Source organism: Carcharodon carcharias, chromosome 9 (genome assembly GCF_017639515.1).
Source record: "Carcharodon carcharias isolate sCarCar2 chromosome 9, sCarCar2.pri, whole genome shotgun sequence".
NCBI classification, from domain to species: Eukaryota; Metazoa; Chordata; class Chondrichthyes; order Lamniformes; family Lamnidae; genus Carcharodon; species Carcharodon carcharias.
The window spans coordinates 67,319,813-67,347,750 of record NC_054475.1 but is presented as its reverse complement, the minus strand read 5'-3'; the positions used below and the strand labels follow the sequence as shown (position 1 = coordinate 67,347,750).

General features: G+C 41.6%; 1 protein-coding gene across 1 annotated transcript in view; it reads left to right on the top strand.

The window, feature by feature from the left end:
• The first annotated feature begins 8,552 nt into the window (after window positions 1-8,552).
• The window catches only part of dram2b (DNA-damage regulated autophagy modulator 2b), a 138,945-nt gene continuing 119,559 nt past the window's right edge, over window positions 8,553-27,938 (top strand). The window contains exon 1 of the mRNA XM_041194701.1: window positions 8,553-8,881. The gene's annotated coding sequence lies outside the window, so the exon portion shown is untranslated. The remainder of the gene's footprint in view (window positions 8,882-27,938) is intronic.

The following is a 27,938-nucleotide window of genomic DNA, read 5'->3' as shown; positions in this document are numbered from 1 at the left end:
CTGCCTTAGCCTCAGCCTCAGTTTGGGCTGATTGTCCTACCTTACTTAACTCTGGATCAGCTTGTTGAGCCTCAACTAGTGAAGATTTGTTAAACATCTCTTTTGGATTATCTAAGTCCGTAAAGAAGGTTTCAGCCGGCCAAATATCTGTCTATAGTATCACTTTGACCTTTGATAATGGACTTTGCTTAGCCATTGCTCGGGTCATCACACACTAAGGAAAAATTCCTGGAACCATTTCCTGTAACTGCTCCATCTCTTTAACCTCACTTGGGCTTCCTCTAATTAAGGGAGAAGCTACTACCTTCGTTCCGGCTAAATCATTCCCCAGGTGTAAATCACCTCTGTCTATGGGTAACTGCTGAACAACCCCTACCATCACTGTCCCAGACAATAGGTCACACTCCAAGTGCATCTGGTACAAAAGTACAGGTAAATACTCCCCACCAATACCATTGACTAAAAATTTGACTTTTAATGCACTCTCTGGTGAAAAAGTTATGCTTTCCCCAGCAAAAGTGTTTTGAGTGGCTCCTGTATCTCTAAGTATGATTATAGGTTTAGCTGCCTCATTTGAGGGATAAGGGGTTACTTTTCCCCTCAACACAAATACTTTATAAACTCTCATGTATCTCATTCACCTCTCCTTAACTCACACCAGTGTTCACACTCTGTTTCACAGCTGCAGTTTATGCTTCAACTTGATTTGTTGTAATTTCAGTCAAGGCTCCTTTTCCTGAATCACCCTTACCAAGAGGAAGTGGTGCTGGTATAGTGGTGTTGTCACTAGACTAGTATTCAGCGACCCAGTGTACTGTTCTGGGGACCTGGGTTTGAATCCCACCATGGCAGATAGTGAAATTTGAATTCAATAAAAATCCAGAATTAAAAGTCTGTTGATGACCATGAAACTATTGTTGTTAAAAACCCATCTGGTTCACTAATGTCTTTTATGGGAGGAAATCTGCCATCCTTACCTGGCCTGGCCTACATATGACTCCGGACCCACAGCTGTATGATTGACTCTTTATTGTCCCTGAACAAAGGCAATTAGGGATGTGCAATAAACATTGGCCTATCCAGCAATGCCCACATCCTATGAATGAATTTTTCAAAAAGTACCCTAATAAGTCCCATGGATTTTCCACTCAACTTCCAGCAATCGGCACAAACATGTCCCACCTTGTTACAGTGGAAACACTTAGGCCTTCAAATATCACTTCCACCCTCAGCAACCTTCCTTTCTGGGGTATTCCCAGCTGTACCTTCTCTTCCCTGGCTACTTGCCTTCCTTTCACCTTCTCACCTTCTATCCTTCTCAGGTTTGTATGGATGATGGAGATGGGTGATGGACCAGCTCATAATCATCAGCCATCTCTGTCTAGTTGTTTTAACCCTCTGGTCTTCAACATGTGTTCTAACTACTGGTGGAAGTGAATCTTTAAATTCTTCCAAGAGAATTATTTCTCTAAGATCTTCATACAGTCATTGCCTTTAATGCCCATATCCAATGCTCAAAACTACTTTGCTTTACCCTCTCAAACTCAATATAGGTCTGCCTAAGCTGTTTCCTTATATTCCAAAATTTCGGCCCGTATCCCTCAGGGACTAACTCATATGCACTAAGAATAGCCTTTTGTATTGCATCATAATCAACCAATACCTCTTCTGAAAGTGAAGGATAAAACTCATGAGCTTTACCCACCAACATACTCTGTAAAAGCAATGTCCAGGTATTGTTTGGCCATTTCATTTGCTTAGCCACCTTCTCAAACGAAATAAAGAATGCCTCTACATCCCTTTCCTCACCACTTTGGAAGAGCTTGTACAAATTTAACATCTCCCCTCTAGGCTTTGTGTTGAAGGTTTTTTCATCATCAGAACATTCCCCAGAATCTGATGCCTCTTTTTTAAGGTCCAGCCTTTTAAGCTGGTGTTCCCTTTCTTGTTCCTTCCCTCTTTTTTTGCCTCTCTCTCTTTATCTTTATATGATTCTAACAACCCTTGGAGTGTGGATTCCTATTAAATAACTCAACTGCAAGCTTTTGTGATTTTAAAAATAGGTTATTTATTCTGACACACTTGCCCCAAATTAAATGCAGGATCTAGCACAGTCATTCTCACCCAGTCTCTCACACACAAAGATTACATGCAAGTGCAGATGACAGTTAACTCAGTGTTTGGTTTATGATCTCCATTCTCCTTTGTGGCAGATCTGTAATCTTTTGACTAGACCTGATGACTTAAAGTTGAATTGAGGGTCTTGTACAGCATGCTGCAAGGTTTCCAGTAGTTTAATTTCTCGGAGGTTGGTTTTCAGGTGAACGTTAACTGGAACAGGTTACGTACTTTGGTTGCCTGATATCTTGCAGCTTGTTTCCAATTCGGTTGCATAGACTGGTGAACTGATGGTCTTGATGGCTTCAGTGTTCTTCCTGAAAATAGCTCCTAGCTGATTTTTAAAAGCAGACAATAACACGGTTTTCTCACTAAGTGACTTTCTGCAAGCTCAAGTCCTTTTCCAAATAAGGGGATATGTTCCTGTTGACTCCATATCCTGTGTTATGGGTTAACACCCCTGAGATAATTTGGATGGGGAAAACGATTATGATATAATGTGATGGTAATGGAGGCCATTCACTTCCAACAGCCACCCATTGAGCTTCAATTTTCTTCATTGTTCCATATGAAAGAGAGACAGGCAGTCTGGAAAACTCCATAGTCTTTTGTGTTGGCCTGTCTTTAAAGAGATGTGTGAATTCCCCAGATGGCTGTGTCCATATTTAATTAAGACTCACTTGAAACTTGGTACTGTCTGTAGCTAAAATGCCAAAGGTCACATGATTTGCAGCAGCCATCTTTTGGGACAACCATATCCAGTTTTTAAAAATATTGACTGAAAGTTTAGAATATGACACCTCTGTACTGGGCATGACAGTGAGTCATGATCTTTCAGAACGTTCTTGATTGAATTGACCCCATATATCAGAAAACTGCTAACGTCAATCCATTATTTATGAAGGGTTGGAGAGATAACCTAGGCTATTAGTCTAACATTAGTTGTAGGAAGGCAAATGGGTCATTGTCGTTTATCGAAAGAGGAATGGATTGTAAAAATAGGGAAGTTTTGCTACAGTTGTACAGGGCATTGGGCGTTGTTTCACCTCTTGGAATACTGTGTAGAGTTTTGGTCTGCTTATTTGAAAAAAGATATGATTGTATTTGAAGCAGTTAGAGAGGTTCACTTGACTGATTCCTGGGATGAAGAAGTTGTCCCATGAGAAAAGGTTAGACAGGTTGGGCCTGTATTCATTGGAGTTTATAAAAATGAGAAGTGATCTTATTGAAACATACAATTACTTGAAAGGGTGGATGCTAAAAGGATGTTTCCCCACGTGGGAGAGACCAGAACTAGGGGACAGTGTAAAATTAAGGGGTCTCCCATTTAAGACACAGGTGCAGATTTTTTTTTCTCTCAGAGGGTCACTAGTCTGTGGAATTCTCTTCCCCAGAGAGCAATAGAAGCTGGATCATTGAATATTTTTAAAGCAGAGGGAGATAATTTCTTGACCGACAAGGAAGTCAAAGAATATAGGGAATGGACAGGAAAGTGGATTTGAGGTCACAATCAGATCAGCTATTGAATGGCAGAGCAGGCTTGAGGGCCGAATGGCCTACTCCTTCTCCTGATTTGTATGTTGTATGCATGTCTATATCAAAGTTACCTGTTGTTAGGGACAGAGCAACTGAGCACTTAGATATAAACCAATCAGAGAGAGCCAGCATAGATTTGTAAAGGGTAACTCATGTCTAACAAACCAATTTTTTTTTGAGGAGGTAATTAATGTGATAGGTGAGGGAATGCCTTGTTTTCAAATCTCTCCACGGTCTCACCCCTTTTTATCTCTGTAATCTCCTCCAGCTTCACAACCCTCCCAAATATCTCCTCTAATTCTGGCTTCTAGTGCATTCCTGACTTCCATCGCACCACCGCTGATGACTGTGCCTTCAGCTGCCTGGGCCCCAAGCTCTGGAATTTCCTCCCTACACCTCTCCAGCTCTCTACCTCTCATTCCTCTTTTAAGACACTCCTTAAAACCTACCCCTTTGACCAAGATTTTGGTCATCTCACCTAATATCACCTTATTTGACTCTGGTCATATTTTACTTTATAATGCTTCTGTAAAGTGCCTTGGAACATTTTATTATCTTAAAGGCACTATATAAATATATGTTAATGTTATTTATATGGACTTCTAGAAGGGATTTGAGAATGATCCACACAAGAGACTGTTAGAAAAATGAGAGCAGATGAAATTGGAGGCAACCAATTGCCATGGATAGGGAATTGGTTAGGAAGCTGAAGACAGTGTCGGATAATGGGTACACATGGAAATCGGCAGGATGTGACTAATAAGGTCACAGGATCACTGGGGAACACTATCTTTTCACTACATTTATAAATTACTTAGCAGGAATAGAGACCCACATAGCCAAGTTAGCTGCTGGCACTGTGTTCGATGTCACAGTAAGTAGAATAACATTTCTTCCATTATAACAGTGACTACACATCAAAAAAATACTTTGTTGGCCTTAAAGCACTTTGGGACATCCTGAGGTCATAAAAGGCACTATATAAATACATTTTTTTCCTTATGGGACAGGAAGTTGCAAAGGGACGTTGATAGATTAATTGAGTAGCCAAAACTCTGCCAGTGAAGTTCAATATGAGAAGTATGAGGCCATCCATTTGGACCTCAGGAAGATGGATCAGTGTATTTTCTAAGTGGCTAGAAGCTCGGAACTGAGGAGGAACAGGGAAAATTAGGGGCCCAAGTATAGAAATCACTAAACACTAGTTGACAGTTACAAAAAATATTTAAAAGGCTAATGAAGTGTTGGTAATTCTCTTAAAGGAGTTGGAGTACAATAGGGATGGAAGTTATGTTACAGCTGAACACAGCTCTGGTTGGTGCTCACCTGGAGGTCAGCATTCATTTCCGGATAACACATCTCAGGAAGGATATATTGACTTTACAGTAGGTGCAGCACCGATTCACCATAATGATACTGAGGTCAAAATGGGATAAATCATGATGACAAGATTCAAAGATTGTGTATGCATTCCCTGAGTATAGAAAATTAAGGGGTGATAGTATATGAGGTGTTTAAGATGATCAAAGGAATTGATTGGGTGGATAAGAGACTATTTCCTATGGTGATACAGTCCAGAATACAAGGAAATAACCTTAAAGTGAGAACTAGGCCATTCAGGGATCTTGGGAACAATGTTCTTTCTTATTTTTACAATTGATGTGCGGAATGAATTTTGTTATGTGCAAGGTAATATCAAAGTAATATGCGGATGTGCACCACCAGTAGAAACATAAAACTATTTAACATATATTTTTAAAAAGTTATCATAGGCATGGAAGAAGACTATTAAAACAAGGGATAATTGACAAGGTGCACTATTTAAGGTGTTCGATTGATAGGAAATCAAATAAAAAGAAAATTAACACTGCAAAATGTTCAGCTGCCTTTTAGAATCCCACATGCATTTATTCCTTTGAGACTTAAAACAAAATTATCCATTTTCTTGACAAGGGAAACAAAGTATTTTATCATTACCATTGATGCATGAAATAAAATATTTATACTTTAAGGCTTCAAATTACCAAATCTTAATAACTTGCCTCCTGCTCCCACTTCCCACATCCAGCTCACCTCTCTGTGGAAGTGTGAGGCAGTATGTCAGTGGTGAGTGGGAAGGTCAATAAGGTGGAAGGGAAACATCAAGCAGGAGAGGTGATAAGTTGGATGAGAAGCGGAGAGGCGGGAGGGAAGCAGGAGTTCTACCTTGCCACTTCTCTCCTAACTCCTCCCACTCATTGCCTCTCCCAAACACAGTTGATTCTGTAAATCCTTGTGTTCCTGGTCCACGGTGGATCCTTACCAACCCAGCGGCTGCAGCTCTGCTGGAATAACTGTCAAACCGGAACTTGCACCTTAGAAACAAATTTTTGTGCCTATAGAGCTCTGGGTTCCTCAGAAACTGCTCACCAGTTTGCTAAGGGTCAGACAAACTCCTCAAATGGCTACTTCTTTTCTCCACCACCACCTCCTTCCAGAGCTCTCTCTTCCTGCACTCATATTGGGTGAGCTGCCAGCCAATAAGCTTTTATCACCCGGCCTGGCCGGCCTCATCAAGCGGGATCAGGCACCAATGGAAATTTGTCCATGTGAGGTGTCACAGCTCCACAAAGCATTGATTGGCGGAGCAGCAGAATGGTCTCCAAATGCCACGTAAGCAGCATTAATAATCCAGTGCAGAGCCCTTGATGGACTGATGCACAGCCACACAGGCACACAGGCTTAGAGGGAATTTAGATCAGGAAGCATTTCTAGTGGAAATCTGGAAGTCTCCCCTAGAAATCTGTAGTAATTATAGTTTTGAGAAACGTAGGACTATAACTTTAAGAATAATCCTTTGCTGTAAGATCACATGATCTGTGCAAAGCAATGAGTTAGCAGCGTGGGGAACCTCTAGGAGAGTGTTCTTCTTTAGTTATAGAGTTTGATGCACACGTGTAGTTGCTGCTGCTGCCTTGTAAATAAAGTTCAACGTGTCCACCAAGATAAGCTGCCTGGAAAATCAACTCTATAACAAAAACTGCTGAGACATTGTGTATTTAAATAGCTAACCACTACACACTTTCAGATATTTATATAAAAGGTGCTCAACAATTAAATTTGGAATGAACATCCTGCAAGTTGAAAATGTACACAGATGAAGAAATCCAGGTAAAAGGTATCAACAGAGTAACAGTTCATTATAGACACCAAACAGTGCATCTATCAGTGATGGTATTAGAAGGTAGAGGACCAAGCCTGCTAGGCCAAAATTGGTTGAGGAACTTGATTGACCAGTGAGACTTCAAAGGGAAGCAGGAAGAGACCCTGATTTGTAAAACAAATTGGGCAAGGCACTTCAGAAAGAGTCTGGAGAGTCCAAGGATTGCAACTGGATGAAAAAGAGGTGTGTAATCATTCAGTAACCTGAAGAAATGAAGACTGTCTTAAACAACGACATGGAAGAACAACAGAAGAAACTCAAGGAGATTCTGCTGATTTACAGAATTTGAGATGAAGAAAGTGAACTTGGCAAAGTAAAGGAAAACCTGTTGAAAGACCTTCACACACTACAAGAGTCCCTCAGGTCAAAGTTTGTGCCTCTGAAAATTTCCTCAGAGAAACAGGAAGAATTTAAAGTTACTCTGAACAAACTGAAGAACCAGTTGGCAGAGAAGATACAGCAATGTTCAAGGTTCCAGGATGAAGACAACAGATACAAGAAGGAGACTAAAGAGCTGAAGAATCAGCTGAATGAAGCTAAAGAGGCCTTGAAAGGAAAAGTTGTAGAACTTTCCGAGATGCGAGTAGATAATGAAGTCATGAGTAGCTCAGCCACCGAACTAAGACAAGTTGAGATTTCACCTGAGAGAAGTCTGGCCGACAGTGAAGTCACAAAGAAGGCTGTGGTAGAAAGAAGACCTGTAGAAAGAGGATGCAGTTATTGATGAGGTGTCGTCTTTGAACAAGACCGAGCCTGATACTTCCCAATTTGGAGGGAAGGGTGGAGAAAAGTCAAGGGAACCAAAAAGCGACTCATGATTTGCATAGTCATGAGCGACAATTTCCTGTTGGAGAAGCAGTATATGTAAGAAATTTTGGTGGAGGATCAAAGTGGTTACCTGGTAAAGTAAGCTTTGTGAATGGACCATTGTCGTACCACGTGGAAGTGGAGGGCCAGATCACCTGTAAGCACGTGGATCATTTAAGAAGAAGGGAGATACCCCAACAAAATGATGTTCCACCTGTAACCATTGCTGAACCTGTGGTTCCTATTGAAGTTGCTCAACCAAGGACAGACACGCCCAATGTCTCTGTTGGAGTGGAAGATACTGAACTGCGTGTGCCTAATGAGATACCTGCTGTTAATGTGGTTCCAGAGAATGTGTTTCCTACAAAAGAATCAGAAGTCTTGGAGCTGCAACATTCCACATGGATCAGGAAACCACCTGAAAGAATGAACATCTAATTTCATGACCTGTGTAAATATTGTAATGTCTTGAGATAACTACCCTTGTAAATACAAAATGCTCAGAAAAGTTAAAGGTGGAGGAATTTAGAAATTATAGTTTTGATAAAAGTAGGACTGCAGCTTTAAGAATAAGCCTGTGTTGTAAGATCACATGATCTGTGTAAACCAATGAGTTAGCAGCGTGGGGAATCTCTAGGAAAGAGATCTTTAGTTATAAAGTTTGATGCACACATGTAGCTGCTGTTGCTGTCTTGTAAATAAAGTTCAACGTGTCCACCAAGAAAAGTTGCCTGGAAAATCAGCTCTATAATAAAATCTGTTGAGGTATTCTTTGTTTTAACACTGAGAGTCTCCCCATCCTGCAGATGGGGCCGTCTGCCGGAGTAGATTCTTGTACATTTGAGCTGCCTCTTGGTTTTCCTGATGCATTTGTTATTTTGCAGTAAACACCCAGCTGTAACAAATGTAAATTCTGAAGTGGACAGGAGGTGTATCCAGGAAATGTACAGAGTTTCTGAAGCAGAAAGAGTTTGAAAGCAGAAGTGCAGCCAGATTTTTAAGAGCAGCACTGATTTTACAGAGACCTGGAGAACTCAGACGAGGTGGTGACTGGCATCATACTGAATACAAGCAGGTTAATGCTGACAGTACTGAGGGAACTCTGAGCTCGGGAGACTGACCACAGGGAGGCTGAACCTGGTACCCTGAAGGATCAGTGAGTGGGTCTGTGCAGAGCTTCCAGTGAGTGTGGGCTCTGGCTGCAGAATCTCAGTCCTGGTAAGAAAGCCCAGCTGTTATAATTGAGTAATGAGTTGGAATCTGGAGCTGTACACTGGAGCCTCTAGACTGACTCTGGGAGTTGTATTCTGCTGAGGACTTTACTCTGACTCTAACTCTTCTCCCTTAACACCTCATGCTGCACTAGAATAACTGTAAGATGATGTAGAGCAATCATTTAACTACATGGTCTATCCTACAGAAGGAAGAAAGACTTGGATTTATATGATAACTTCTATGGTCACAGGATGCCCCAAAGCCATTTACAGCCAATGAAGTGCTTTTTGAAATGTAGTTACTGCTGTGTAGGAAACACAGCAAACTCCTACAGATAGCAATGTGATAATGACCACATCGTCTGTTTTTGTGATAATAATTGAGAGATAAATATTGACCACAATCCTGAGGAGAACCTTCCTGCTCTACTTCCACAGGTGGCTGTGGGATCTTTTACATCCACAAGAGGCTTATTTAACATTTCATTTGAAAACCAGCATCTCTGACAATGCAGAACACCCTCAGTATTGCATGGGAGAGTCAGTCTGGAGTATGGGCTCCAATCCTGAATGGGACTGGAACTCAAACTTCTGAGTCAGACATGAGTGTTAAACGGTTTTGGGGAAGAGAATCATGTGATCAGAATGGTAAAATCTCAGGCATGCTGAGAGTATTTTGAAAATGGTAGCTATTACATTGAAAACAGAAATGTGGAAATAACAAGGTACAGCATTCCTGAACACAGGCAGACAGCTGAGCTCTCAGCCCTGGGACTGGGATGCGTACAGTATTGGGTTCATATCAGCTATGGTGAGAGGCAGAAGTTACAGTAATGAAAATTTTCACTTCTGGAAATAGATTTAGGTTGTCTGAGAGATTATTACTTGCTTTGCAAAGACCAATTCTGAATCTTTAGCTTGAAACACGCACTGTGAATTTGAGCTGGAATTCTGCTCTCTTCAAACTTGCAGCAGCACAGAGATTCAGATTGGGTTACTTCATGATGATCAAGAACATTTCAAACAGCAGCCTCCTGTTCACACTGACACTATTTGCTATTCAGTAAGATCATGGCTGATCTGATTGTGGCCTTAAATCCACTTTCCTGCCTGCCCCCCTAACCTTTGACTCCTTTGCTGATCAAAAATCTAATTTGGCCTTGAATATATTCAATGACTCAGCCTCCACTGCTCTCTGGGGAAGAGAATTCAAAACATGAACAACTCTCAAAGAGGGGAATTTCCTTCTCATTTCCATCTTAAATGGAAACCCCCTATTTAAAAAAAGCTGTACGCACTAGTTCTAGATTTCCCTGAGAGAGGAAAGATCCTTTCAACATCCACCCTGTTAAGCCCTCAGGATCTTAGATGTTTCAATAAGATCACTCCTCATTCTTCTAAACTCCAATGGGTATGGGCCAAACCTGTTCAACCTTTCCTCATAAGACAACTTCTTCATCCCAGGAATCAGCCTAGTAAACATTCTCTGAACTGCTTCCAATGTAAGTATATCCCCGTTAAATAAGGAGACCAGAATTGTACACAATACTCCAGGTGTGGTCTCACCAACGCCCTGTACAGTTGCAGCTAAACTTCCCTATTTTTATACTCCACTCCCTTTGCAATAAAGACCAACATTCAATTTGTCTTCCTAATCACTTGCTGCACCTGCATACTGACTTTGTGATTCATATACCAGGACACCCAGATCCCTCTGTACCGTAGCATTCTGCAGTCTCTCTTAAGTAATATTCTGTTTTCCTATTCTTCCTGCCAATGTGAGCAACTTCACATTTTCCCATGTTATACTCCATCTGCCAAGTTTTTGCCCACTCACTTAACCCACTTATGACTCTTTGCATCTTCCTCACAATTACCTATCTTTGTAACACTAAATTTGACTACAGTATAGGCCATGGCTCTCTCTACTTCAACTGTATTACCATCTTTGCTCCATTTGCTTAAATTGTGCCCCTTTGTTTTGGAGTTTCCCCAAGACAACACACTTGCTACTCTGGTGACCTTTTCTATAACACCTTTCACAGCCTCAGGATGTCCAGGTTTAAGCCTTTCTATTCCTTCATTGAACTCATCTCCACTCTGATTTTGCTGCTATCCTGCATTATAGGCCTTGGGCCTTTGGCATTATTTAATCATAGCTTCAATACTTTGGTTTAGCTTTGAATGAATTTTCCAATTTGGGACCCACCTGCGTTGTGAGAGTGCAGATAAATGGCAATGTGTAAGAGGCAGTTTCTCAGGTTACTGAGCAGTAATACATACATTACAAGCTTATTGTAACAAACTGGTGGATGGTAATTGGAGCTGATTTGATTAAGTTAATTGAGGGTGTGCTTTTGGTGATGGGCTCAGTGTTGCTACAGAGACATTGCTCAAAATTATGTACAGACCAATAACTATTCACACTTAAGGCACGAATACAATTTACCCCCACTTGATGAACACCTATTACCTCATATGAAATGGCATTTGGTAACTGGGGTACATAGGAGCTCCGAGCCTTTTCTGCCAACAGACCATGGTTACCTTCAACTCCATTTATCACCTTTGCTCCATGTACCATGAGATTGTGCCCATTTGTTCTGAATTTTTCCCGCCAGAGGAAATTGTTTCTATCTACCCTATTGAATCACTATTTTTTAATTAGATAATTTCTTAACCTTTTCAACTCAAGGAAATAAGCCAAGTTTTTGCAAACTATCCTCCTAATTTAACCCAGTATTATTCTGGTGAAAGCATAAAAGCAAAAAACTGTGGATGCTGGAAATCCAAAACAAAAACAAAAATACCTGGGAAAACTCAGCAGGTCTGGCAGCATCTGCGGAGAGGAACACAGTTAACGTTTCGAGTCCAAATGACCCTTCAACAGAACTAAGTAAAAATAGAAGAGAGGTGAAATATAAGCTGGTTTAAGGGGGGGCTGGGACAAGTAGAGCTGGATAGAGGGCCAGTGATAGGTGGAGATAACCAAAAGATGTCACAGGCAAAAGGACAAAGAGGTGTTGAAGGTGGTGATATTATCTAAGGAATGTGCTAATTAAGGGTAGAAAGCAGGACAAGCAAGGTACAGATAGCCCTAGTGGGGGTGGGGTAGGGTGAATGAATCAAAAAAGGCTAAAAGGTAGAGATAAAACAATGGATGGAAATATATTTAAAAATAATGGAAGTAGGTGGGAAAAGAAAAATCTATATAAATTATTGGAAAAAAAAGGGGAGTGAATCAGAAAGGGGGTGGGGATGGAGGAGAGAGTTCATGATCTAGTGACTAGGCACTTTGCAGCCTTCCGGACTGAATATTGAGTTCAACAATTTTAGCTCATGAACTCTCTCCTCCATTCCCACCCCCTTTCCGATTCTCCCCCCCCTTTTTTTCCAATAATTTATATAGATTTTTCTTTTCCCACCTACTTCCATTATTCTGGTGAATCTGCATTGTGCTGATGGTACCACACACAGCTGATATTATGCAGAGGGCATTGTACTAAGCACATTGCCAGCTAAAGCAGGGATGCCATGTTGACTAAATCTTTGAAAAGAAGCTGATTTGTATCTGGAATGGAATGGAAGGTATTTGGATTGGTTTTGACAGATGGTGAAAAGTTCCATTTGGTTTTAATCATTCTGGAGCTGGTTATAGGTGTAAATTAACTAGGATGGACCAAATGTCAGGTGTACTTACCTTTTGGGGATCAGGGGTATTTACACATCTCTACCCTCACTTAATGAATCCCCAAGTAGAGTCCATAATATGGTCAATTTCACACAGCCTGTGAAAGCAGAGAGCCTGAAAGATCAAATATTCTTTGCTGATATTATAATCCCAGCTGATGTTACTACTGGACAAATCAGATCCCAGAGTGGAACCTGGCTTGATAGATCCTAACTTTTGTTCAGAAATGTGGATCGTGGCTACTGAGCAGAGTAACAGGAATCAGCTGATGATCTTTAACAAAAGAATAAAACATTTATTAAGCAAGAAAAGATGAACTATATTACAATACCCTTTCACCCACAGCTATACCTTTACAGATATATACAGATTTGTAAGGATAACACAAGTTACAAAGGCTGTCTTGTGCGCTAATGTTCACAGTAAATACACAGTTCATGTAAACTAATAGGCAACCTGTGGTCAGGCACCCCACACACTGAAACCTAGTGACAGATGCCACCCCAAACACCTCATCAACTCCCCCCAGATTATACCATGTTACACCATGAGCCAACAGATCTCGCTGAACTCCATCTTTCACACGAGAGTTTTCAATCTCCACTCTCGAAATGCTGGCTTTGGAATCTTCTCCCAAATGATGCTTTCCCTCTGATGCCTTCTACAAGGGTCGACTTCCAGAGTTTTGAATTCTCCTTCTGATGTCCCTCTCCCCAGATCGCTACATGCATTCAAGATTCCTTCTATGCACTCTCTCAAATGCTCAGCCATGCCAGCAGAACACTATTGCTTCACATACCCGTAGTAAAGAGTTACAGAGCTTTGTCTGTCTCCTTGGATCTTCTGGCTTCTTGCAAACCTTTTTGCCTTAAGTCTTCTTCCTGCAGCTTTCTCCCTTTCAGCTGGGAGCCTTTCTCTGCTTTTCACTCTTAACTTCACATAACAGGACCTTTGCCAGGGGCAGAATTTTTAGCTTGGTGTGTCAGCACGTACCCGACCTGCTCGAGCACCAAATAGCATGTGATAACGTCGAGAGAGCATCCTGCATTCACACGATATTTCGGTTGGCACACGCGCGTGAAAGTCGGAAGCGTGCCTGCTGACAATTAAGAGGGCAATTAAGCCCATTAAAGTTCCAATTGACTCCGATTTTTCATGGTCCATCCAACTTTACGTTTGGTGGACGGGCGAATCTGCCAGGCCGACTTTGCATTTTTGATAAAACCTCATTCAAAGGTGGGTTATTAGTTTAAAAAAAGACGTTTGGACAGAACTTTCACTATCTATATGTTCGGGTGAACAATTCTGATGCTTGGACATTTTTTTTCTGCATTTTAAAATCTTTATTCATTGCTTTTAAATTCTTCAGTTCCCTGAGGCAGATTTTTGCCTTCAGGGAGCTTTCATTTCATGCACCCCTGCACCTGTGCTTACGTTCGCGTCCACCCTCCTCCCACCCCACCCTGGCAGCGCTGAGCATTTCAGCGTGCCTTTCACACTGGCTGACCGTTAATTGGCCAGCCAGTGTGAAATCGCGGTTGGGGGTCAATCATGGTCGGTGGTCTGTTCCCTGGACACTCCCAGGCCCACCAATTGCGTGCACCCATTGAACTAAAAATCCTGCCCCAGGTTCCTATCCTTGTCCTTTGACTTAACTGTCCTCCTGGGACTTTTCCTTTTCCACTCCCCAGGATATGGGGACTTTCTTCTTTAAGTTTCTGGAACCTGCTCCTTGCAGTTCCCTCTCCTGTGTTCTGCTTCTCCTGGCAGCTGGCTTCAATTTTAGTTTGGGACTTGCTATCTGTCCCTTGCCTATACTGCTTCTGCTGGCAACTCCTTTCAACTTTTGCACACTGAACTCAAACTGTTTTCGGTTACTCTCTGTGTGTCCGTGTGTGTGTCCGTGTGTGTGTCCGTGTGTGTGTCCGTGTGTGTGTCCGTGTGTGTGTCCGTGTGTGTGTCCGTGTCCGTCCGTCCGTCCGTCCGTCCGTCCTCCCTCCCTGGACCCCTGTTGCTCAGCACAGTTTTTTTCTACCGTGTTTGTTTGAACTCCCCTTCAAGAGTCATAAAATCTTATTAAAATGTAGGCATCTTTTAAAGTGAACCAAAAACTCAGATTTCAATCTTTTAATCCACGAAAAACAAAAATACAAATTAAATTTACATATACCCTATTTCTAACACCTCCAAATAGACTTTTAACTTACTTAAAACTATCTTTATTTTGTAACACTAAAGTACTGTAAACAATGAGGAAATAGACAGCTTCAAAATGACTTGGATATGACAGTAGAATTGGTGAAAATGTGGCCGATCAAATTCAATGCAGGAAAGTGTGAGGTTGGAAGAATGAAGGAGAAAATACCTGGTAAAATGGCCCCATCTTAAAGGGAGTGCAACAAAAGGGTGCTTGGGCTGTTTGGGCACATATATCTGAGGATTTCAGGACAGGTTAACAGATTTAAGGCAATTGACAAAAAAGAACCCCAGATGACATGAGGAAAAATGTTTAAGCATCAAGTGGTAGGATTTGGAATGCATTGTCTGATGGGGTGGTACATACAGATTCAATAATTGCCCTCACAAGAGAATAAATAATTGAAGGAGGACAAAAGATTTCAGGGATACGGTTAAAGAGCGGGCAGTGGATTACTTCTGAAAGAGTTGATGCAGACTTCGTGGGCCAAATGGCATTTTCCTCTGTTGTACTGTTTTATTCTCAGTCATACTTTTTGACACAAAATTGGGTGCTATGTTTCCTCCATTACAATGACAACACTCCCAAAGTACTTCATTGGCTGGAAAGCACCTGGGACATCCTGAGGTTATGAAAGATGCTCTATAAAAACAAATTCTTCTCTACAAATGCAAGGTCTAGCAGTTAATACCTCCAGTATCAAACTAGAGTCATGTACATCAACTATTGAGCCCGAGTAGAGGGGCAGTAATTCCTGATATAACAGGCAGCTACTGATATAGTCATAATAAAATAAGGGTTAAAGATCTCTCCCATTCTGAGTGTACTAGTGACAAATGTAGGATAAATGTTCATATGTGAACTTTGATCTGAAAATTAATTTGTGAATTTAATGTATGAGAAAACCCTGTTGTTCCATTTTTTGACAATTTACCACATAATATTTTGAATCACATCTGCAGCATCTGTTAATAGTTCCCCAGGCATTCCTGGGATTCTTTTGTCTGATATTATTACTTGAATCCTGTCATAAGTCCAATCTGCCATAAATGTCTCCATCCACATATCTTTAGTCTGATATTTCTGTTGTACTCTCGCCTGAGCCCATATCTGAATGATCTTGAAAGGCTGTGACCATGAGTCCCCAGTCTTCTGTGACATCACCAAATGTCCCACTTGTGCCATGAAGGTTGCTGTCAGTTGGACACTGAAGGTTTGGAGCTTCTATTAACTTATATGGATAAAATTTGCAAGAGAGATGCATTATTAAATGAGATACAGTTCGACTTTGATAAATTTAGAAAGATGGATGGTTATTCCATAGAGGAATATATCATTTACTTTAATAGACTATATGTAAGATTGCAGAAATTCAATTTGGAAATTCCTAGTTCAGTGCTTGCTTTCAAATTGTTGGATTGTGCTAGTGTTGCACATGGATAGGCTCCTGATTTTCTGATTCAAAGCGTATTTCTTTCCGAGAATTTAACTTTCTTGCATTGAATTCGATCAGCCACATTTTCACCTATTCCACTGTTATATCCAAGTCCTTTTAAAGTCGTCTATTTCCTCATTGTTTACATATGTCTGCCTCCTGTTATGTCTGCCTCCTGTTAATGGCCGATTTGGCCAGGCCCAGAACCAGGCTTAAAGAAGGTTAGTCTCTCTATTATTTTGAGTACTGGTAAAAACAAAAATGAACCAATAAAGAAAAGCCAATTAACTGATTGATAGGCCTTTAAAGGGCACTGTAACTAAAAGAAAATTTGCAGGAACTGTACAAAATTAACGGGAATGTCATTTTTGGGGCTGAAAATGCACTCCAGACCCCCTCGGTGCTCACTGGTCAGGAAAGGCCTGAAGTGTGCTAATGGACACCGTGTGCTCCCTCTCCAAGGACACTCGGCTGTGAAAGTAGCTGCAGAAGAGGGGCAGACAATCAGCTGGAAGATCTTCTTGACTGCCCGCTGCCTGAACCTCTTAATGGCCATCTTGGCCAGGCCCAGGAGCAGGCTTACAGGGAGGTTAATCTTTCTTTTTACTCTTTTGAGCATACCTGTAACTAATTTAGCATATTAACAAGTAAACAGATCAAATTAAGTATACAGATAAGATCAAATTAAAATAATATCCCCCATAACAAAGAAGAATTTTTTTTAAAGGAATCTAATTGAATCAAATTAAAATTTTATTTTGGGACTGAGGAAATGCTGCAGCCCCCGTGGTGTCCACTGACCATGGAAGGCCTCAAGCAAGCCGGTGAACACCGCATGTTCCTTCTCCAAGTACACCTTGCTGTGAATGTAGCTGCAGAAAAGGTTGTACTGTCGGGCCAGCTGACCCCCCTCAACCAGCTGGAGAGGGTGTCCTTGGAGAGGGAGCACGCGATGTCCACTAGCACACCTGAGGCCTTCCGAGACCAGTGGGTACTGCAAGGGCTGGAGTGCTTCATCAGCCCCCAAAATGACACTCATTATCTATGGTTCCTTTAAATTCTCTTTTAGTTACTGTGCCCTTTAAAGGGCTATCAACAGCTAGCTTGAGCAGGCTCACAAGGAGGTCCTCCTCCCTGCCCTCCAGTCTGTCTTTATTCTCTTTTGAGTGCATCAATTAAACAAATTTAACAAATTAACAATTCGCCAGTTGGATAAAAAGCCAATTAAGCCAACTGTAACTAAAGAAAAATTTAAAGGGACCTTACTAAATGAAATCAGAATGTCATTTATGTGGTTGAGGAAGCACTCCAGCCCATTCGGTGCCCACAGGTCATGGAAAACTTCACGCGTGCTGGTGGGCACCCCGTGCTCCCTGTCCAGAGCACCCGGCCATGAGCATAGCCGCCGCAGAGGGGCAGATAGTTGGGCTGGATGACCCCCTTGACTGCCCGCTGCCTGGACCTGTTGATGGCCAACTTGACCAGGCCCAGGAGCAGGCTCACAAGGAAGTGGTCCTCCCTTCCCGCCAGTCTGTCTTTATACTCTTTTGCCTCTTTTTGATTAAACCAAATAGTTTAAATTAACAAATTAAGGGACAAATTAAAAGGCAACCCCTTAGAGGGATACTGCAAAAAGAAAAGCAAAATCTCAAAGGAAACTTACAAACATCAAATTAAAATGTGATTAAAGGGGGTCAATAAAACACCCAGCACCTGCGGTGCCCACCGAGCATGAAATGCCTTGATCGTGCCAGCGGACACCGCGTGCTGCCTTTCCAGGGGCACCCAGCTGTGGAAGAGGTGCAGGCAGTCGGGCCAGTCGGCCCTTTAGACAATTCGCTGTTTTGACCTGTTGATGGCCAGCTTGGCCAGGCCCAAAAGCAGGCTCACAAGGAGGTCCTCCTCCCTGCCCACCAGTCTGTCTTTATACTCATTTGAGTACACCTAATAAGCTAAGAACAATTAACCAAATAAACTGATTTGAACAAATTGACAGCTCCTTAAAAGGGCACTATGACTAAGGAAAAAATGGAAAGGAAACTTTCCAAATGAAACTAAAATGTGGTTCTAGGGGCCAACGATGCACTCCAGCCCCCGCGGAACCCACTGGCCGTGGATGACTTCAATCATGCCAGTGGACACTGCATACTCCTTCTCCAGGGCCACCAGGCTGCAAACATAGCCGCAGAAGCGGGGCAGACAGTTGGGCCACCGACCCCCGCTGCCTGGACCTTTTTATATTTTCAAAGCAACATTTATTGCTATAATTTCATAAACATTGTACAAGTTTGAACAAAACACACAGTATGCTTCCAGATGACGATCATTCTTCTGTAACCCATTTCATTCAGCGGTCGTTCACATGATTCTAGCATAAGTCCACGTACCGCAGCAGTGGTATCAATGTCCTTGACTGGAAGACTTGTCTTTTACTGCCTTTTTATCTCCATATGATATCTTGTGGAAGCCATGATAGCTATACTCGACCATAATTTCTGATAAACAATGGCGTAGGGTTTCATTAATGACCACCATTCTGCAATAGTGCGACCAATCATCGCTTCTGCAGTGCTTCAGTCCAAGGAAGGTCACCAGCACCTTACATGGCTCTGTGTGGTCGGTGCAACAGTCGGATCTGTTTTTATCATCATTAGAATGATTGACCTAAATGGAGTTGGTGTATTTAGTGACTGGTTTGGGGCCTTCAGAGACGGTGTGTTTGGCCAGTGCCCCTGGCAGCATGAGGCGGACGCACCACCCTTAGCCCCCACCTCAGGCATTCCACTCGACTTGGACCAGCTCAAGTCTTGATGGCCAAAGTACTCAATTAAACAATGCCCTTCGCCTGTGTATCTTAATTGACATGGATTGCCAAAACAGAATCCTAAACACAAGTGCAAAAGCTTCATGCCATTAAGAATGCAAATTATGCTATTAATCAATTTTACTGAGGAGTGTGAAAAATAAGCTTAGTTTTTTTTGTTTTGATTTTGTTTAAAATTCCCTGTTTGACAATTGTCTGCAAATTTTGCAATGATTTAAACATTTTGAAAAAACAAGGGAATTGCTGATGTAATTGACTTGACTGTAATTGATGAAAGTCTAGGTAATTTATAGCGCTGTGGGAAACTGGCTGATTGTATCGTCCTGAAATCTACCTCTAAACAGATTAATATATTGTTTGCTTCTTTAGAAATGACAAAAGATTGATTCGAGGGTACAGCTAATTCACTTTTAAAATTAATTTTCATCTTAGAAACACTAAAGGAGATATTAGACAGAAACGTTCATTTGTAAAGGTATTTTTCCTCACAGATTACACTAACGTATTTGCAGCAAATAAAGGAAGAGGTTAATTTATATGAACCTAGTCTGCCTGCATGAACTCTAGTGTAGCTAGGAACTCTAGTGTTGGTAAAAAGCTGAGTGCAACCCCATGCTTGTGGGTAGGCTCATTTGCTCCAGAAATCTGCTCTGTATTCTGGCATGTGCTTCAGCTTTTGTTGAATATGGCTCTGTATTGAAAATGCATGATACAACTGCATTCTTCAATAAACTTGAATTGGTCTTTAAGTTTCTTGCCTTGTGAGCTCAGCAGATACAACAGCAACTATTGGTGACTGAGTACATTCTTCATTGTGATCGGAACAACTGCTTAAATGAAGCAAATGAGCAACTAGCAGGGGAACCAAAACTTTCATGGACCCCTCAAACACAGGGTGTTTCACTGTGTGGTTGGGGTCTAGATGGGGATCTTGGGAATTGTCTATTCTCCCAAAGTATATTGCTCGAGTCCGTATTTTCTCAAAACCATTATTCTTTATTTACACAATTGGACCTCTACACAAGGTTGGAGCTTCTCCTCCTTCCAGATCGTTCTCTCTTCCCAGTCATGTGATCTGACATCAGCATCCTGTATGTTTTTGATGTTAACCCTTTAATCTACAGAGGGTAGGTCCAAATAAAGCTAAGTTGGGCACCAGATGTACTTAGTGATCCACAATCCCTGAACTTCTTTTGTAAAAGCTAAAAGGACATAGTTCGAGGATAAATTGTGACATTGCAGCTTTGATGACTATACTTGTGCTATGGCAGTGATATTTCTGTTGACACAATCTATCAAATGATGCAACATAATAGACTTGGGGCAGTCACTGTACAATCAGGGACACAATCAGAGGCTCAAAGAGTCTTTCACAACCTCAGGACATCACAAAGCATTTCACAGCCAATGGAACACTTTTGAGGATATAATGTAGGAAAAAAACAGCAGGAGATAACTGAACTTAGAGACCCTGGGGGAGGGGAAGAGGGTGAGAGACCCAGAGAGAGGGACAGACCCAGCGGGCGGGAGTGAGAGACCTTCCCAATGAGAGGCTTAAAAGACTGCGGGAGGGAGAGAGCGAGTGGCCTGTTGAGGGGCCTAAAAGAGTTAGGGGGGCTCAGATTGTGGACTGGCTGCTTTCAGTGAGAAATGAAAGTATGACATCACAGGGAAACAACTAAGTGATTGGTTGGTGAGTGTTGTTTTATAATTTGCTAGTAATTGTAAGGTTTTATTAGTAACAGTAAGATTTACTAGCAGTATTAAAAGTTATTAGGAGTAGTAGGGTTTATTAATTAAGAAAAGTAAAAAATGGCAGAATTGTTGATGTGTTGTGTTGTGACTGCAGAACGTGGAAGCTCCTGGACACCAGTGTGATCCAGGACAAAAATGTCTGGTTTGAGGAGCTCCAGTCATTGAACTGGAGGCTGAGCTGCAGACACTGATGTACCAGAGAGGTGGAAAGTTACCTGGACACTATATTCCAGGAGGCAGTCACACCCCTTAGGTTAGGCAGAACTTTAGAATTGGTCAGTGGTTGGGGGCAGGAGGATGTGACTGCGAGTCAGGCAGGAAATGGGAACCAGCATGTAGTGATGGAGGAACCTCATCCCCTGACTCTGTCCGCAAGTATGAGGTGCTTGCTGCCTGTATGAATGAGGAAAAGGACTGCAAGTTGGATGAGCAAAACAAAAACAGAATTACCTGGAAAAACTCAGCAGGTCTGGCAGCATCGGCGGAGAAGAAAAGAGTTGGCGTTTCGAGTCCTCATGACCCTTCGACAGAACTTGAGTGAATCTCAAGTTCTGTCGAAGGGTCATGAGGACTCGAAACGTCAACTCTTTTCTTCTCCGCCGATGCTGCCAGACCTGCTGAGTTTTTCCAGGTAATTCTGTTTTTGTTTTGGATTTCCAGCATCCGCAGTTTTTTTGTTTTTAAGTTGGATGAGCGGTCTGACTATGGCACCATGGTGAAGGATGCCACTCAAATGGTTGAGTGGGGGAGCAAAGAGGAATGTGGTAGTGATAGGAAATAGTATAGTCAGGGGGTAGATACCATGCTCTGCAGCTGCCACCGGGAACTCTAAAGGTTGTGTTGCCTGCTAGGTGCCAGAGTTAAGGATGTTCTTTGTACCTGGAGAGGAATTTGAAGTGGGAGAAGGAGGATCCATTAGCCTTGTTCCATGTGGGAACCAATGACATAGGAGAACCAGAAATGATGTTCTGCTAAGAGACTTTGAAGTATTAGGGTCCAGATTAAAATGCAGAATATCAAAGGTACTCATCTCTGGATTGTTACCTGAGCCAGATTCTACTTGACATAGGATAAAACAGATTAGAGAATTAAATGCGTGGCTCAAAGGGCAGTGTGGGGAGAAGGGGTTTCAAATCATGGGGCAATGGCATCAGTACTCGTGGAAGAGTGAGCTATTCCGTTGGGATGGGCTCCACTAGAATCGGGCTGGGACCAGTGTCCTGGCCAGTTGCATAACTAAAGCTGTGGACAAGGCTTTGAACTAACAAAGGTGGTAGGGGGGTGGGGTGAAGTGTTTGGGTGAAGGGAGATTTAGAAATCCGAAGAGAAAGGTCGAGGCATCAGAACAGTATAGCGATCAGGGTAAAGAGAAGCAGAGTGGGACAGGAAGGGACAGAGCATTTAACGAAAAATGTACATCAGCAAATAAGGGAATAGAAGTAAAAAAAAAAAATAAATTAAAGGTTCTTTATCTGAATGCATGAAACATCTGCAAAAAGATGGATGAATTAGTGACACAAATAGAGGTAAATGATTTAGATCTAATTTGCCGTTACCGATCCATGGTCACAAAGTGATCAACAATGGGAAATAAGTATTCCAGGGCATACAATATTTTGAAAAAACAGACAGAATGGCAAAGGAGGAGGAGAAGCCCTGATTGTAAAGAATCAGTGAGAAAAGATCTGGCTTCAGAAGATCATGAAGTAGAATCAGTATGGGTGGAAATTAGGAATAGCAAGAGTCAGAAAACACAGTATCCATCCCCCTGACTATACTGTTCCCTATCACTACCACATTCCCCTTTGCTAATAGTAGATTAGCCCCCTAATAGTAGATATACCGTTGGACAGAGCATTAAACAAGAAATTATTGGAGCTTGTAATAAAGGAAATGTAATAATTGTGGGGAACTTTAATTTTTACATAGATTGAGACAAACAAATTGGCAAGAGATGTCTAGATGAGTTTGTAGAATGTGTTCCTGAAAATTTCCTGGAGCAATAGGTTGTGGAACTGACTAGGGATAAAGCTATCTTAGATCTAATATTGTGGACTGAAGCATGGTTAATTAGTAATGTCATAGTAAAAGATCCACTGGGAAATAGTGATCACAATACCATTGAATTCCATGTTAAGTTTCAAATGACACACCCTAATTGCAAACAAGAATCTTGAACTGAAACAAATCCAATTACATAGCTTAACTGGCTAAGGCTAATTGGGTAAATAGACTAAAAGGTAAATGAACAGCGGGAAAGATTTAAAGGAACAATTCAAAAATGTTCAACAAAGATACATTCCATGGAAAAACAAAAAACTCAGCCAGAAAGACTGATCTTTGGCTTACTCAGGAAGTTAAGGATAGTATCAGATTAAAAGAAGAGGCTTACGATATTACAAAAAAAACCAGTATTAAGGCTGAGGATTAGGAGTGTTTTAGAAACTAGCAGAGGGTTTGTAAAAAGTTGATAAAAAGAGAAAAAAATAGAATGATAGTAAGTTTACCAGTAAGCCAGAAATATGAAAACAGATTGCAAAAGCAAAAAGGGAGACAGTAGCTAAAGTAAGTATTGGTCCCTTAGAATCAGAGACAGGAAGAATTATCATGGGGAATGAGGAAATAGCAGAGTCATTGAACAAGTATTTTGTGTCTGGCTTCACAGTAGAAAATACAAGTTTCATACCAGAAATAGACAGTAACTTAGGGGCTAAAACAAGTGAGGAAATTAAGGAAATTAATATCAGTAGAGAAAAAGTATTGGAGAAACTTAAGTGACTAAAATCTGACAATTCCCTGGGACCTGACGGCCTACACCCTAGGCTTCTAAAAGAGATAGCTGCAGAGATAGAGGATGTGTTGGCTATGATTTTCTAAAATTCCTTACATTCAGGAACTGTCCCATTGGATTGGAAGTTGGCAAATGTTACACCGCTTTTCAAGAAAGGAGGGAGAGAGAAAATGGAATGACAGGTCAGTTAGCCCAACATCAGTTGTTGGGAAAATGCTCGACTCTATCATTAAGAAAGTCTTAAAATGCACTTCGAAAAGTATAAAAACAAAAAAACTGCGGATGCTGGAAATCCAAAACAAAAACAGAATTACCTGGAAAAACTCAGCAGGTCTGGCAGCATCGGCGGAGAAGAAAAGAGTTGACGTTTCGAGTCCTCATGACCCTTCGACAGAACTTGAGTTCGAGTCCAGGAAAGAGCTGAAATATAAGCTGGTTTAAGGTGTGTGTGTGGGGGGCGGAGAGATAGAGAGACAGAGAGGTGGAGGGGGTTGGTGTGGTTGTAGCGACAAACAAGCAGTGATAGAAGCAGATCATCAAAAGATGTCAACAACAATAGTACAATAGAACACATAGGTGTTAAAGATAAAGTTGGTGATATTATCTAAACGAATGTGCTAATTAAGAATGGATGGTACCATCCATTCTTAATTAGCACATTCGTTTAGATAATATCACCAACTTTATCTTTAACACCTATGTGTTCTATTGTACTATTGTTGTTGACATCTTTTGATGATCTGCTTCTATCACTGCTTGTTTGTCGCTACAACCACACCAACCCCCTCCACCTCTCTGTCTCTCTATCTCTCCGCCCCCCACACACACACCTTAAACCAGCTTATATTTCAGCTCTTTCCTGGACTCGAACTCAAGTTCTGTCGAAGGGTCATGAGGACTCGAAACGTCAACTCTTTTCTTCTCCGCCGATGCTGCCAGACCTGCTGAGTTTTTCCTTCGAAAAGTATAGTTTGATTAGAACAAGTGCTTTACTAAAGGGAAAATCTGTTTGACAAATTTATTAATGTTTTTGAGGATGTAACTAGTAGGATAGGTAAGGGGGAACTAGAAGATGTAGTATACTTGGATTTCCAAAAGTTATTCCATAAGGTGCCAGGCAAGACAACAGCTAATGGAGTTGGAGGTAATATTTTAGCTTGGATAGAGGATTGGTTAATTGATGGAAAGCAGAAGGTGAGCATAAATGGGACTTTTTTATCTTGGCAGGCAGTGAATAGCGGAGTTCTGCAAGGATCAGTGCTGGGGCCTCAGCTATATAAAATCTATATTAATGACTTTAGATGAAGAAACATGAGAGTAATGTATCTAAGTTTGCTGATAATACCAAGCTAGGTGGAGAGGTAAGCTGTGGGGAGGACACGGAGAGGCTGCTACAAGATATAGACAGATGAACTGCGTGGGCAAAAAGATGGCAGTTGGAGGGAAGTGTGAAGCTATTCACCTCGATCATAAGAATAGAAAAGCAGAATATTTTTTGAAAATATGTAAAACCTGTAAACGTTGAAGTTCAAAGAGACTTGGGTGTGCTCGTAGAAGAAACGTAGAAAGTTAGCATGCAGTTGCTGCAAACAATTAGGAAGGCAAATGGTGTGTTCGCTTTTATTGCAGGGGGATTGGAGTACAGGAAGAAAGAAATCTTGCTACAATTGTATAGGGTTTTGGTGAGACCTAGAGTACCACATCTGGAGTACTGTGTGCAATTTTGGTGTCCATGTTTAAGAAAGGATACCCTTCATTGGAGGCAGTACAGTGAAGGTTCACTAGATTGGTCCCTGGGATAAGAGGGTTGGCCCATGATGAGAGGCTAAGTAAATTGAGCTTTTGTTCTTCTAAATTGCAGAGGGTATGAGGCAATCTCATTAAAACCTACAAAATTCTGAAGATTCTGTAGATTCTGAGAGATTGTTTCCACTGGTTGGGGAATCTAAAACACAGGCAGAGTCGATCATTTAGGACTGAGATGAGGAGCAATTTCTTCACTCAAAGGGCCGTGAGTCTTTGGAATTCTCTCTCCCAGAGGGTTGTGAATGCTCCATCGTTGAATACATTTAAGGCTAGGTTAGGCAGATTTTTGGTGCCTCAGGGGATTAGGGGTTAGGGTTAGGTCTACTCCTGCTCCTATTTCTTGTGTTCCAGCTTCTGCATTACTGCCTGAGCCGTACACAGATTGGCATTGTGTCAAAAAAATCTGAGTTTTAAAACATGTGGTTCACTGGTGTGGGAGTCAGAGGTTTGAATTCATGGGTCACTGGCACCATGAGGAATGAGGGAGCTGTTCCAGTAGGATGGGCTCCACTGTAATTAGGTTGGGATCAGTATCCTAACTAGGGCGAGATTTTACGGGATCTCAATGGGGATTTGAATGGCTCGCCGCATCTGGTGCAGGGACACCCAACGGGGCGGCACCACAAAATCTCGACCTAGTGCTGTGTTTAGGGTTTCAAACCGATAACCTGAGGGATAGTGGGGCTTCAGGTGAGGGGAAATGTATAAATCTAAAGGGAAAAGTCAAGGCCATACAACAGGGTGGTGATTTGGGTAAAGATAAAAAGAACATGACAGAGATAGAGTTCAATAGTAAGAGCACATCAATGAATAAGGTCAAATCAGACCAAAATAATAAAAAGTTAAAATTAGAAGTCCTTTATCTGAATGCTCAAAGCATTCATCATAAGATAGATGAATTAATGGCTTTCACAGAGTTGGTTGCATGGTGGCCAATGTTGGGAACCAAATATTCTTGGATATTTTGTCTTTCAAAAACTCAAACAGAATGGAAAAGGAAAGCAGGGTAGTCCTGATAAATATTGACATTCAGATAGCTGTGAGGCAGGATCTTGGCTTGGAAGAGCAGAGAGCAGAATGTAATATCATTAGGGGTGAAGATAATAAACGACAAAGGACAGAGAACTTCTAACAATAGACATACTATGGATTCATTGAAATATTTAATTCTTAACAAATTTAAATTCCATTGAGAAATAAAAACTGCATGAGAAAAGTGATCCACCCATGCCTAACATGAGTGAACCTGGGGCGAAGCAGCAGGAGCTGGGAAGGAGCAGCAGGAGCTGGGAGGGAGCAAGGAGAGTGGGGGTTGGGATAAATGACAGCAAGAAAAAAGAAGTTGCAAAGTGATGTCAAAGCACAAGAAGTGTTCACAGGCAAAAACTTAAGTTACCTATAAATTCATCTGGTTCAACAAATTAGTTTAAAATTTAAAAAGTAAATTAACTTGAATCAGCGATCCCAGAGTAAGGAAGTATGAGAGTTCAGGAGAGAAGTTTCAAACACACTTAAACGTTAGTGCAAGGGAAGAAGTGGTGAGTAGCTGATGATTTTTTAAGCTTTAAGCTTATTTCTGTTAAGTTAGTTGGTAGTCTAATAAACAGAGGCACATCTTGTTTCATGAGGGAACTTGAGGAAACTTCTTGTATCCTGGACAACCACATGCGCAGGAAGTGTTGTCAACTTGAGCAGCTGATGCTCTGGGTTTCAGCACTTGAGCTGCAGCCGATGTCACTGTAGCACATCTGTGAGGGTGAGAGCTACATGGATAGCATGTTTCTGGAGGTGGTCACTCTGCATCTTAAAGGCATGCACACAAAGAGGAAATGGATGACTTCCAGACAGTCATGGAAGATTAGTGAGGGAGTGCATTTCATTCTCCAACTGGCATTCAGTTCTGAGTGATGGTGAGGATGATGGATCCCCTGGGAGTGCAGTCAATGCCAAGTCTGCAGCAGTCCAGCTGGCTCAGCTATACAGGAGAACAGGAGGAAAATTGGAAAAGCAATAGTGACAGGAGATTCAATAGAGTAACAGAGAGGCGTTTCTGCAACTCTGACGTGAATCCAGGATGATTGCCTCCCTGGTGCCAGGGTTAAGGATGTCACTGAGTGGCTGCAGAGCACCCTAAGGGGGGAGGTGAACAGCCAGCAGTTGTGGTCCGTATTGACATCAATGACATAGGTAGAAAGAGGGATGAGGTTCTACAGGCAAATTTTAGTATATAGCAGGTGAATGTGTGGCTGGAGAGAGTGCAGGAGGGAGAGATATAGATTTATGGAACTTTGGGAGCAATTCTAGTGGAGGTAGGACCTGTAAAATGAGCTCACCAGTTGGTTGGGGAGGTTTTAAACTAACTCAGTAGGGAGAAGGTCACCAGGATGTAATATTAGAAAAAAGAAACAAAATTCACAAAGGTGTGGAAGAGAGAGATAGCACTAGAGTAAGAGACAATACAAGATATAAATTAGGTTTGTAGTCCATGTATGTGAATGCCAAAGTGGAGTAAATAAGATTGGTGAGCTATGGGCACAGATAGCCATGTGGGAATATGATGAT